At 39.7% G+C, this 13,400-nt stretch overlaps 1 protein-coding gene across 13 annotated transcripts in view; it reads left to right on the top strand.

The window, feature by feature from the left end:
• Positions 1-13,400, top strand: part of MEF2C (myocyte enhancer factor 2C) — a 223,055-nt gene that overhangs the window by 91,196 nt on the left and 118,459 nt on the right. Inside the window, exon 1 of one of the 13 annotated variants that reach the window (XM_075837420.1) lies at positions 8,542-8,606. The exons of the other annotated variants lie outside the window; for them this stretch is intronic. The gene's annotated coding sequence lies outside the window, so the exon portion shown is untranslated. Of the gene's footprint in view, positions 1-8,541; positions 8,607-13,400 lie in introns of those variants that run through there. 13 annotated transcript variants of the gene reach the window in all.

Consider the following 13,400-nt stretch of genomic DNA (forward strand, 5'->3'; position numbering starts at 1 on the left):
AGCCATAAGGCCCTGCCTTTATTACATGCCAGACATTCAAATAAATATATGGAAACAAAAACTGTAATAAAAAGAAAGGTAACAAAAACAAACTATCTGGTAGGTAAATCTTCCTGAAAAATAATGTTTTAGTCCAAGTGAGTTTCAGTGTCGCATTTTACTGCTGCTTCTGAGAATGGAAATAGACTTATGCCTACTACTAGCCAAAGAAGCTGTTCTACTTTATCCCCAAGAGACGGTTCTTAATTCAACAATTTCTCTAATGCAGCGTACAATAATCTTTAAATCCTTAGGCTACCTGCATTAATGATGAGGTGGCACGTGAACACTGTGCCACAGCTCAACGCTCAACATATGTTAACAAATTAGAGCATAAATGAAGGTTAAAAAGCTCACCTTTAAAGCTGATCTGAGGCATAAGATGCTGCTTCCCATACAGATGTTACTTTAAGGGCATTTATTCATGGGAATGCAGATCGCAAGGCATAGATTATATTTTCATATTGAAATCTATTATCCTTTTGAAAAAATTCCAACACAGTCAAATAGTATAAAAATCATATATTCTATGTCATGTAATATGCATGCATATTGCAAGATACAGAACATGACATTCTACATTTATGTTAGAGCCGGTAATTTCATTCAATGTGTATAATAATTGTACAATTCATTTTTGCTTTATTTGCTCAGTTTGGGGCTCATCCATATATTATAACCTCCGAGTTGTATGGAGCAGTAGTACAGTACTGTACTATATTCGTCCGATTTCATATAGAGGCACACAGAAGATTTTTCTGTTGGGTTCCATATGATTCCTACAGAGAAAAAAAATGGTGTTATGCTTCATCAGATGCTGTATTATGAACTATTATCCCCTAGAAGCATTGCTTAATAACACAGAGGCACCATATGGCAGCACATGCACATATGGCTCTGTAGTATGGAGCTGCAGTCAGGGGTGTAACTAGGAAAGACTGGGCCCAATAGCAAACTCTTGACTGGGGCCCCCCCCACGTGCCACATGCAGCCCCCTTATAGATAGTGCCCCCTGTAGATTGTGCCATACAACCCCCCTGTAGACAGTGCTATAGTGGTGCCACACATCCCCTTGTATATGGTGCCACACAGCTCCCCCTTGTATATAGTGCAACACAGCTCCCCTTGTGTATAGTGCCACACAGCCCCCCAAGTAGTACAAGGCAATGACGCATTCGAGAAAGTTGTATCAGCCAGGGGGATGTCAATTAAACATGGAAAGGTGGGTTTGGAGGCAGGACTATGTGACTCTTCAGGATAGCCCCATGACTCTTTAATGAGTAATTACCATATAGTGTGCGCCATTTTAAAAGTTGATTTATAAGTTGATCCCCTATAGATAGTTCTCCACATGTAGTCCACCCCTGTAGATAGTGCCCTACATATAGCTCCCCCTGTATATAGTGCTCCACATCCCCACATATAGACCCTCTCCTGTAGAAAGAGCCCCCACTGTAGATAATGCCACGTTTTAGTAGAAAAAAAACAAAACTTTACATACTCACCCTGATCCCGTTCCCACACCATCCGGTGGCAAAGCAGATCTGCTCTCTTTCTGAGCAGGTCTGCTGGAGCTGACCGACGCAAGTGACGCGTCGTTGAAAGGTGCTGATTGGCAGGGCAGAATGACTTGCATCGTTGAAAGGCGCTGATTGGTCGGGCAAGTCATTTTCCCCCGCCAATCAGCGGCATTGCAAGGTGCTGAATGGTCAGGCACGGAACGTGCCCGGCCATTCAGCGCTAATGCAAGCATTTGTAACTGCATGCTATAGACGCAGGTACAATTACTGCAAGAGGGGGTGGCTGTCGCTAGCACCAGAGCCCCCTCCGGTGCTAGCGACGCCAACGGGCATGAGAGGGTCCGTGCCGACCGGCCCATAAATGTTAGAGGCTCGGCGGCGCGGGCTCTGTAGTTGCGTTGCTACAGTTGTAGCAGCCATGACAGCTGCTAGCAGCGCCATCTGGCTTATGGGGGGGCGTTTCGGCAGGCGGCACGGGCCCCCTCATTCCGTGGGCCCTGTAGCAGCCGCTAAGGCTGCTACAACGGTAGTTACGCCACTGGCTGCAGTGACTCTGTGTACCTCCAAACAGGCTCTGTGCACATGTGTCATTCTAAGGCCCCATGCACACAGCCATAATTTTGATCCGCAATTACGAACCGTCATTCATTTCTATTGCCCATAGACACCTTCTCGTATTTTTAAGATGTCCAGGCTGTAGAAATGGCACGCAAATTTTTTTTTCATTATACGGACCGTTCTCCCATACTTTATAAAAGGAGGCCGGCCGCAGATAGTCATTCGCATTTCCAGGCCGTGCTCCTTTTATAAAGTATGGGAGAACGGTCCGTATAATGAAAAAAAAATTACAGGCACGGCTGTGTGCAGGGGGCCTAAGTTCTAGGATTTATTCTTGTAGTGTAATTATTATTAGAATATTTTTGGATTGTTAAGAATGTAAACGGTCTTAACATCAAGTCACACTTTAGATTTGGGAAACTTGTATTTAATTGGCTTTGTTTGGAAATTTTTCACAGTGGAAGAAAATTTGCAAAAAAAATAGAAATGGAGACTATATGTAGTGTAGTCAGGACCATATTCTATGTGCCATAATTGGGGCCGGATGGGATCATTTAATAATTGCTGTCAGAAGATCAAATTTAATTCTTGTTTTAAAGACACCACTGTGGGATAGAACTGTGCAAATTGTCATCAGAGGTTTTGATTGAACACAGCTTTAATTAGGTTGATTAGGATGCAAAAGTAGTTGGGAAAAAAAATTAAGTACAAGTGACAAATTGGCTTAGCAAGTGTAACTTGACAGCAGTATCCTACATCTTCATTCCTGTTATGTTTAGATAGCTGTCTCAATACATTGATCACATCAGACAACACATTCAAATATCAAAAACGTAAGGGATCCAGTGCAAATGTCGACAACAGAAACTTCTTCTTGTGTGTTATCATAACTATGGAGGGGAAATGATACATTATTTATTGGAGATAATTAAGGATATAAGAAATCTCCTTGGATTTTTTAAACCGGCATTAAAAACACGATCTCTTCTTTATATGGAAACATAACCTTTTATTGACTTCAATTTTCCTCCTAATTTACTGCAAAATGTGCTTTAACTTTTCCATTGCAAATCTAAAGTACAGCATATGTTGAATTCACGACTATACGAAAAAAATTATATCATAAACAGAATGTCTGCTGTGTTGGACACATAATAAGTGGCTTATTTTATTGTCACATAAATTGAGCAATCTGTCCATTTAAATGCTAAATAAATGACAATGTGCCATAGTTTGATCTGAACTGAGCAGCTCCGGTGGCACAACGTACTGTTTTATGACATGCAGTAATGCTATCTATTGTAGAGATGTATGCCAGCCTGGGTCGAGTTATCCTTGTGCATTCAGATGTTGGGGGTTGTTATTGAAGACCTTACTCTTCACTGTCAGTTTCCAGTGCAAGTCAGTAATCATCATCAGCCTCATGCTGGTTGCTTACTCAGGCAGGAGCTCTGTAGTCATCTCTTGTGATCCGAACAAGGCTCTCTTTCCCATTTAACTTGATGTTATAGATATGATTACAGAGGGATAGACAGCCACGCTGGGGATAATTGATGCTCAGCATGGTAATTACAAGTGCTAGCTAGCACTGAAGAAGTTGCCTTAGGCAGCCCAGTAGTAGACCAGTCCTTCAGTTTATGGGCATCACATCAGAGCACTAGTACATTTTTTTTTACCTTAATTGGGCTCTAATTTTATCTAATCTTTTTGTATTTTTATATTTTTTTCCACATATTATAATTTTAAAATGGATTTGTGGTATCTCTCAACTATATTTTACTCACTAGTTCTACATTATTTGTCCTACCAACCAGACTTTAGAACTTTCTACTTATTATATCGTGAACACACTTTTTCTCTACTGTATTTACACATGTACATCCAATGTCAGACAAGATGATTAGGGATAAAGCAAATTCTCCATTAAATGTCACCTGCGTAACCCAGCAAGAAGTGCAGCTCGGCCTTAAAAACACTAAAATAGACAAATCACCGAGTTCGGATGGCATACGGGGTATGCCGCATTGTGTAGGAATTACGTACCGTGATGGACCGACCCTTGTTTATGATGTTTAATGATTCTATCATGACTGTGTCTGTTCCACAGAAGTGGTGCATAGCAAATGTGGTGCCTATATTCAAAAAGGGGACAAGAAGTGAGCCCGGAAACTATAGACCTGTAAGTTTAGCCTCCATTGTGGGTAAAATATTTGAGGGTTTTCTAAGAGATTGTAAGAGATGTTATTCTCGAGTATCTTAATACAAATAAACTGATAACGCAGCATCAGCATGGGTTTATGAGGGATCAGTCCTGTCAAACCAATCTGAACAGCTTCTATCAGGAGTTAAGTTCTAGACTGGACCTGGGTAAGGCTGTGGATGTGGTGTATCTAGACTTTTCAAAGGTGTTTGATACTGTACCGCATATAAGGTTGGTATATGAAATAAAAATGCTAGGAATGGGGGAAAATATGTGTAACTAAGTGAACAAATGGCTCAGTAATAGAAAACAGAGGGTGGTTATTAATGGTACTTCCTCAGAGTGGGTTGCAGTTACCAGTGGGGTTCCACAGGGGTCCGTTTTGGACCCTCTTCTTTTTAATATGTTTATAAATGACCTTGTAGAGGGTTTAGAGTATAATTTCAGTATTTGCAGATGATACTAAACTCTGTAAAGTAATCAACACAGAGGAGGATAATGCATACTACAGAGGGATTTGGGGAAGCTAGAGGTTTGGGCAGAGAAATGGCAAATTAAGTTTAATGTGGATAAATGTAAGGTTATGCACTTGGGCTGAGGAAACACATTTTACAATTGTGCATTAAATGGTAAAACACTGGGTAAAAGTATTACTGAAAAAGATTTGGAGATATTGTGGACAGTACATTTACCTTTAGCAACCAGTGCCAGGCAGCTGCAGCCAAGGCAAATAAAGTCATGGGATGCATCAAAAGAGGCATAGATGCAAAAATGACAAGACCACAGTTCATTGCCTTTATACAAATCACAAGTCAAACCATATATGAAATATTGTGTACAATTTTGGGCACCTGTGTATAAGAAGGACATGGCTGAACTAGAACGGGTGCAAAGAAGGGCGACCAAGATAATTAAGGGAATGGGTGGATTGCAGTAAGAAGAAAGGTTATCAAACTTGGGGCTATTCAGTTTAGAAAAAATACGGCTTAGGGGCGATCTAATTACAATGTACAAATATATAACTCGTCAGTACAGAGATCTTTCTAATGATCTTTTTAGACCTAGGCTTACGTCTAGAGGAGAAACAGTTTACCACTGTCACAGATGGGAATTCTTTACTGTCAGAGCAGTGAGATTATGGAACTCTGACACAGACTGTTGTAGTGCTTGATTCTTTGAACAAGTTCAAGAAGGGCCTTGATGCCTTTCTTGAAAAATATAATATTACAAGTTATGAGTACTAGATTCTGGAGATGGGACGTTGATTCATGGATTTGTTCTGATTTCCACATTTGGAGTCAGGGAGGAATTTTTACCCTAATTAGGCAATTGTCATCAACCTCATGGGGGCTTTGCCTTCCTCTGGATTAACAAGGTAGGACTATAGGTTGGATTTGATGGACCTGTGTCTTTTTTCAACCTTATCAACTGTGTAACTATGTAACACTGTAACTTGAAAATACCCACAACATAATGAAAATTATATTAAAAAAATAATACAATTTCTTGTGTGGATTTGATATTTCATACTTCTCAGTTAGGATAACTAGCAGGAATGTGTTAATGGTAATGACATATGGTTACAAAGTTCTCTTGATGGGGGAAGGGATGTTCTTCAGATCCTTGCTTATTCCTACCACAGGCATAAATAAGCATGTAAAATTAGTCAACAAATAAAATGCAGAATCGAAAAAAAAATCAGTACACAAAAATAAAAACATAATTCTGTCCCGAATCCCAGAAATAATATTTGTAGTACAAAATATTGCTCTCCAAATAAAGTGGTGACTACGATAGAAACCTTGTGATTTAGTATTTGAAAATGTGAACATATTTCCTTAAGGACTGCACTAAACATCATTCCTTGTTAAAATTTAACTGAATTCAATATTTGCATAGGAACCAAAATTAGAAAATTTTACCAATATATTTGTGTTTCCCATTATTTAGTTCTAAGCAAATACATTTTATGACTTTGGCTGTTCTTTGCAGCAGAGCAAAAAGCAAAGTATTAACTACTTTTTTTCATAAAGTTTATATTTACCATTTTGGAAAGCTACATAAAGGCTCGAGGGCCTAAATATATGTAGTAGCTTGTTTGATTACTCTGTCTAAATGTATCCCAAGATTTAGATATTAAACCTCTTGAGATCCAACCTGACGTAGCTCAAAAGACGAAAACAACATGACTTATTTGAGAAACGACAAATATAGAGCTATAAATGTTGTAAGCTTCAGTAGTTGTCTACACAGTATGGCCTATCATTATCAGTGATAGATATAATTTTATCAACATAAAAGACCACCTGTCAATGGTCTTCCTTAATTATATACATATTCACCAGAGTTTCTCCTTCAATTGTTCTGAAAGTAAAACGGAAAAAAAATAAAGTATGGGCGTTGAAACATATGCTGAGTATAGGTAGGTAGTTTGTTTTCATATGAGATGGAGATTATGATTTTATTTAATCTTCTCTTGTAATTGTCCCTACCTTTGAGAAAAATATCTTGCCCCAAAAGCCTTAAAAAGACAGCAATGTAAAGTGCCAATTATGTGGTACATAACAAAAACACTAAATAAAAAGAAAAAGCCACTATGATGGTGACAGGAGGGTCAGAATGTTGTCTTCTCCTTATATTTATCATCAACCTTATTTTTTTGCCACCTGAAGCATACATGTTAATCAGATTCCCATGAAATTGGCCCCAGCGATTGTGAGCCCCACTGGTGACAGAGACTTGAGTGATTAAAGTAATGCCCTGCAAAATATAATCAATACTAGAGAAGGGCTGGAGGGGACTAAAACGCCACCAAAGAGGGAATTCCTGTGTCATGCACCTCCCCTAAGTCCATATACTAGGCATAGCACAGTGTATCAGTTTTGCCCAGAATGTTCCTTTAAAGAGTATGTAAACTTTTAAAAAGCTTTTGACATGTCAGAATTTTTGATTGGTGGGGGTCTGAGCACTGAGGCCCCCAGCAATGACTAAAACGAAGCAGCAGAAGCACTCTAATGATCGCTGTGCCGCTTCCTTTATGATCGGCTTTCCTCGGAAAGCCGAGTGAGCGGGATCATAGACTTTCATAGAAGCCACTAATATGGCAGCCTATTACATTGACTGAGTCATGGAAAGACCAGATCCAATCCAAATCAACCCAATCATATCTGATAATAGCACCATAAAGAGACACAATTTTACAATGGACGAGCAGAGATGAGCTGTTTTATTTTAGTACTGGTTCATACTTCTTACGCCAATACACTGTTTGCCAAATTTAGTCAAATTCTAATGTATCCGCACATGCATGGACATGAAAAATGAGAAGGACTTGAAGTGCATGAGTCAGGCCCTCCACTCTCTGACTCATTACCGTTCTTTCAAAATTCTTCAAGCTCCAGGGCCTGAAGAATGCAATCATGGGAAATACCCACATTTTTTTTTTACTAATATTTCTTAGTTCTGTCAAAAATCGGTCAAACATTTTCTTTCCTCCATCTCGCATTTCGAAAAATACAGTTTGAGCTGTAAATTTCAGCAGGACTGACCAAGACTGGAGTTGCAATTCAACAATAATTGTTAAGCCATAGGCACACAAAAGCACAGTGTGGTATCATTTCCTACCGAAGAAACCATTTGCAGGTGTTCTGGTTTGTTTTTTTTCTCCTCCATCCTTCTACATATTTGACATACATTTTTATCTCCTTTGTCCTTGGGAAAAAAAAAAGTAACAGTGGAAATATTACAGCCAAGTTTTCAGCTGTCGTGGACTCCAGGGAAGATTGATATGTTCTCCAAGCCATCTTTGCATATTGTGCCTGAATCTGTCTCCAGGCAGCGAGAGCTAACCCCTTTTCTGCCAGAGAAATCTCTTCAGTCATTTTCTCTGTAATATATTGCAGTCCCTCTGGCAGCAAGATGATTCTGGGAGACAGTGTCAGTAAGCGACAGAGCAGCAGCACCCAAAGAGCGATCGCAAATTAAACAGGCAATTCACAGCACACGCGACTTTGCATTACAACACATTGGAGACATTGATTGACTGAGAGGGGGTTTGGGAAACAGTTGCATTTTGCATGACCATAAATCCCAAACAATTTATTATGTTACACATTGAATGTTCGGTCTTGAAAAACATTAGAAAACATTTGCAAAGTACATAGCAACTGTTAATGGCACGACTTTCCTTATCATGGAAAATCTTGCATAATGTTGTCATCTCAGACTACCGTGTTGCGGTTCATTTTTTGCCGTTTTGAGCGATTTGGTGCTTAAAGGGCTTATACATGGTGAGTCACATATTATTTTCCATTTTGCCAGTTTAAACTCTATCTGTATTAGTGAGTAGTATAAAGTTTTAAAAACATTTATTATATTAGAAGAACGCTGGTTTCAGTCACAACATTGATGACTTCTTCAGATACAAGCAACCTATCATTTTAATGGTAATCACAAAATGTATTTTTTCCCTTTGCTTGAACTATACTTTCTGTATTACAATATGTATATTCGGGATTGCCAATATAGAAGGTCCACATTATAAACGGGATTGGGCAAGAAAAAAAATTAATTGATAGCGTCAGTAGGGTTCCATAAAGGCCAAGGAAAATGTGCATCAATAGAAAAAACATAGAATGCCCTAAACGCTGGTCATCCTACATCAATATGCTTCTTTTTCACTTAAAATAAGTTGACAGAAATCAATTAGGTGAGCTCAAAGCAAAGAATATGGATCTACACGTTTATGGACATCTTGAGATATTTTAATGAGTAATGCTTTAGTGAATTTAATGTGACAAATAACAAGTTTTACAAATCATTAAAACTAAATACATTCGGAAGCCCCACAGGGGACGAGTGCGAGATTTGTCTCTACCGTTATGGATATTGATATGCGTTTATATTACTTATATTATGCATGCTTAAAGCCAATAATAACAAATATACATGTGTTACAGTGAATGTATTCTCACTCAGCTGCTACTCTGTTATCACACCTTTTATTTTTTTTAATGCATTGAAAAGCCTTGAATGTTTGCTTTGTAACATTCCCTTATCAGTTACAATGTAAGCATGTATTACTACTCACCTGAAGGGAAAATAAGCTATATGTGGTTATGCAATAGAGTATGGTGCGCACATGTTCCATATGTGAGTCACTCAGTTCCTGTCCAATACATACAATAAATATAGAGAGCAGAGGCCTAATGTGAAGCTCCTGGGCCCCCTAATCTGTAACAGGGCTCCCCACCTACTATGTGCCATTTATAATACTGGTGTTGTCCTATGTGGCAGAGGGGTCTTTGTGCGACTTATACCTATGCACACCCTATAAGCAATATAAAATGAGATAGTTTACACAAATATATTATAATTAGTATTACTGCTAAAGGTTATTAAAGTACCTAAAGAACAATGACATCGGTATAACTGAGTGTTAAGACATGTGCTCTTCATTATGTATCCGTCAGTCTAAAATATACTGCCAGTCACTGTTTTTTTTTTTTCCTATTTCGGGCTTGTATTTTATTTATACATCTTAAGAGTTCTGTGCTTATTTTTACACACACTACAATAGAGACTAGAGGCTTATTTTTTTTTTACAGTTGAACGCTCCATCCTTCTTGGTAGGCACAGTGTTTAGGGTGCTGCTTGAGGGAAAATTCAGACAACTCTGCTCAGAGAAGGAAGTGTCAAGTTTTGGTTCCCATTTTGTACTTCTGGAACAGTTTAGGGAAGGAAGCACCTTTACACCTTTTATTGTTCGTGGTTGCTGACATCACATCCTTCCGTGACCACTTGGTGTGTGTTTCCTGCCATTCTGTTAAGATTCTCCTAAAGCAGAGAAGACAGAAAGACAGTATATTGACATTTAGAAAACACTCATCTCTAGGCAGATGATCAGCTTCTGTCCATCTTCACTTTTTTCTTAACTGAGGCTTAAATCACTCTTCCTTCTGCTCTATGTTCTTGCCGCAACATACGGTGAACAGAAGTCTGTGAAATGAAAGTTCCTCTTTTTTTTAGTGAGCAGTCTGATTTTATGTTTGCCTTGCAGAATGTTGCAGATTGTCCCTACTCCATAATACTCAACTTTATGGTGTTTGGTTACATTTATTATATCGTATAAACATTTCTGAACAAATTATGCCCGGGTGCTTCACTTGCTTCAATTTGTCTTTATACATATAAATAATTCTTCATGTAGAATTTGAAATATTTAAAATTTTTGCCAAAGGCTTGTAAGAAATAATGTAATAAGACCAGTCCATACGTAGGCAGGGAAATGTGACATTTCTGTAACACAGAGATTATTGAAATGTGGAAAATTTGCATCTATATTTGTACCCTTAAAAGCTTGTCATATGTGCGGCTGGATTCAATAACTTAGTTAAAACAACAACTATATATACATTTACATTTTTTTTAATTACATTTTTTTTTTCCTTTACCGTGTGAACACACTAGATAACAAAGGTATGACCTAGATAAAGTAAGCTTATTAAGGGCATTTTTTTGTTTACAGGGGCATAGCAATAGGGGCTTTAGAGGAAACAGTCGCACTCAGACTCTGGTGCTTGAGGGGGCTCAAAGTCTACTGATAAGAAGATACCAGTATTACGTATGACTCATGGTAGATGGGTGGCCCTGTTGAAGATTTTGCATTGGGGCCCAGACACTTCAAGTTTTAGCTCCTCAAACTGCTGCCATGGTGCATTATTTGCATCAATTTGTAGCCATCACTAGAAATACTAGTGTGGATGTGCCCTGCACCCTGCATAATGATAAAGTGGAAAACATAGGGGACTTACAGAGGCTCTGTCACCACATTATAAGTGGCCTATATTGTACATGATGGGATCGGCGCTGTAATGTAGATTACAGCAGTGTTTTTTATTTAGAAAATGATAATTTTTGATGGAGTTATGACCTATATTAGCTTTATGCTAATGAGTTTCTTAATGGACAACTGGGCGTGTTTTACTTTTTGGCCAAGTAGGCGTCGTACAGAGGAGTGTGTGACGCTGACCTATCAGCGACCAATCAGCGTCATACACTTCTCTCCATTCATTTACACTGCAGATAGCGATATATCTATATCGCTATGTGCAGTCACATAAACACACTATAACGCTACTCATGTGTCATGACAATGAATATACATTACCTCCAGCCAGGACGTGACGTGTATTCCTTCTCCTGACCACTTCTCTGCACTTCTCTGTGAGTTACAGCATAGCAGGCGTAGTCTCGTGAGATTACGCTGTAAGCTGTCATTCACAGCGAGATCTCGCTGTGCTGTGCTGTAACTCACAGAGACGCAACATAAGTGGTCAGGAGAATGAATACACATCACGTCCTGGCTGGAGGTAATGTATAATCATTGTCAGGACACTGCAGTAACGTTATAGTGTGTTTATGTGGCTGCACATAGCGATATAGCTATATCGCGATCTGCAGTGTAAATGAATGGTGAGAAGTGTATGACACTGATTGGTCGGTGATTGGTCAGCGTCATACACTCCGCTGTACAACGCCCACTTGGCCAAAAAGTAAAACACGCCCAGTTGTTCATTAAGAAACTCATTAGCGTAAAGTGAATAGAGGTCATAACTCCGTCAAAAATGATCGTTTTTCTAAATAAAAAACACTGCTGTTATCTACATTACAGCGCCGATCACATCATGTACAAGATAGGCCACTTATAAAATGGTGACAGAGCCTCTTTAAGGTCCTTTTACACGGCCCAATATGTGCTGTAAAAATGAGCGCCGACCGACGATACAGCCTGATGATCGGCACTTGTTTGCTCTTTTCACAAGGAGCAATGATCAGTAATGTATGCGGACGAGGGAACATTACTCCAATCGTTCGTCCCCATACATTTCTATCATGTCAGCAGCACGTCTCCCTGTTTACACAGGGAGACGTGCTGCCAACTAACGACCATTGGCCGTATAAACTAACAGATCAGTCGATGAATGTCCGTTTGCTCGTTCATTGGCTGATCATTGCCCTGGGCAATGATCGGGAATGAGAAGTTCATATGAACACTTGCTTATCTGATCATTGATCCGTGTAAAGAGGCCTTTACATAGTGCTATACTATATAGTATTTACTGTATAGTTTATGCATTTGAATAGGAATGGGGTTTACTGTATATGACCTTCTACACAGAAAGTGTTTTGTGCATAACTGAATTGTTACATATTCCAAAACCTCTAAACATACTTTTACTATTAGGGCAAAGCCCCACGTGGCGGAATTGCTCTGGAATTCCGCTGCGGACACTCCGCAGCGTTAATCCGCAGCGGACCCGTTTCTCCATTGCCTTCCACTTCTTTTTAGCAGGCTTCATTTAGACGAGGCGGAAAATTCCACTGCGGAGCATAGGCTGCGGTGCGGAATTTGGTGTCCACAGCATACAATGGATGTTGCGGACCTGTGGCGGACTGGTTGCGGACTCATTGCGGAAGTTCTCCATTGACTTCAATGGAGATTCTAAATTCCACGATGAAGTCCGCAGATGTCATGTACATGTTATGTGTGCTGCGGATGCGTATTGGTTTTTTAACATTACATTTCTTCATTCTGGCTGGACCTATGTATTTCTAGGTCTACAGCCAGACTGAGGAAGTCAATGGGGCTCCCGTAATTACGGGTGACTACGTGTGTGCACCCGTAATTACGGGAGCGTTGCTAGGCGACGTCAGTAAATAGTCACTGTCCAGGGTGCTGAAAGAGTTAAGCGATCGGCAGTAACTGTTTCAGCACCCTGGACAGTGACTACCGATCACAATATACATCAACCTGTAAAAAAAAAAGAAGTTCATACTTACCGAGAACTCCCTGCTTCTTCCTCCAGTCCGGCCTCCCGGGATGATGTTTCAGTCCAAGTGACGGCTGCAGCCAATCACAGGCCAATCACAGGCTGCAGCGGTCACATGGACTGCCGCGTCATCCAGGGAGGTCGGGCTGGATGCCGAAAGAGGGACGCGTCACCAAGACAATGGCCGGTAAGTATGAAATTCTTTTACTTTCACTAGGGAAAGTGCTGTCCCTTCTCTCTATCCTGCACTGA

This window comes from Rhinoderma darwinii, chromosome 1 (assembly GCF_050947455.1).
Source record: "Rhinoderma darwinii isolate aRhiDar2 chromosome 1, aRhiDar2.hap1, whole genome shotgun sequence".
Lineage (NCBI taxonomy): Eukaryota > Metazoa > Chordata > Amphibia > Anura > Rhinodermatidae > Rhinoderma > Rhinoderma darwinii.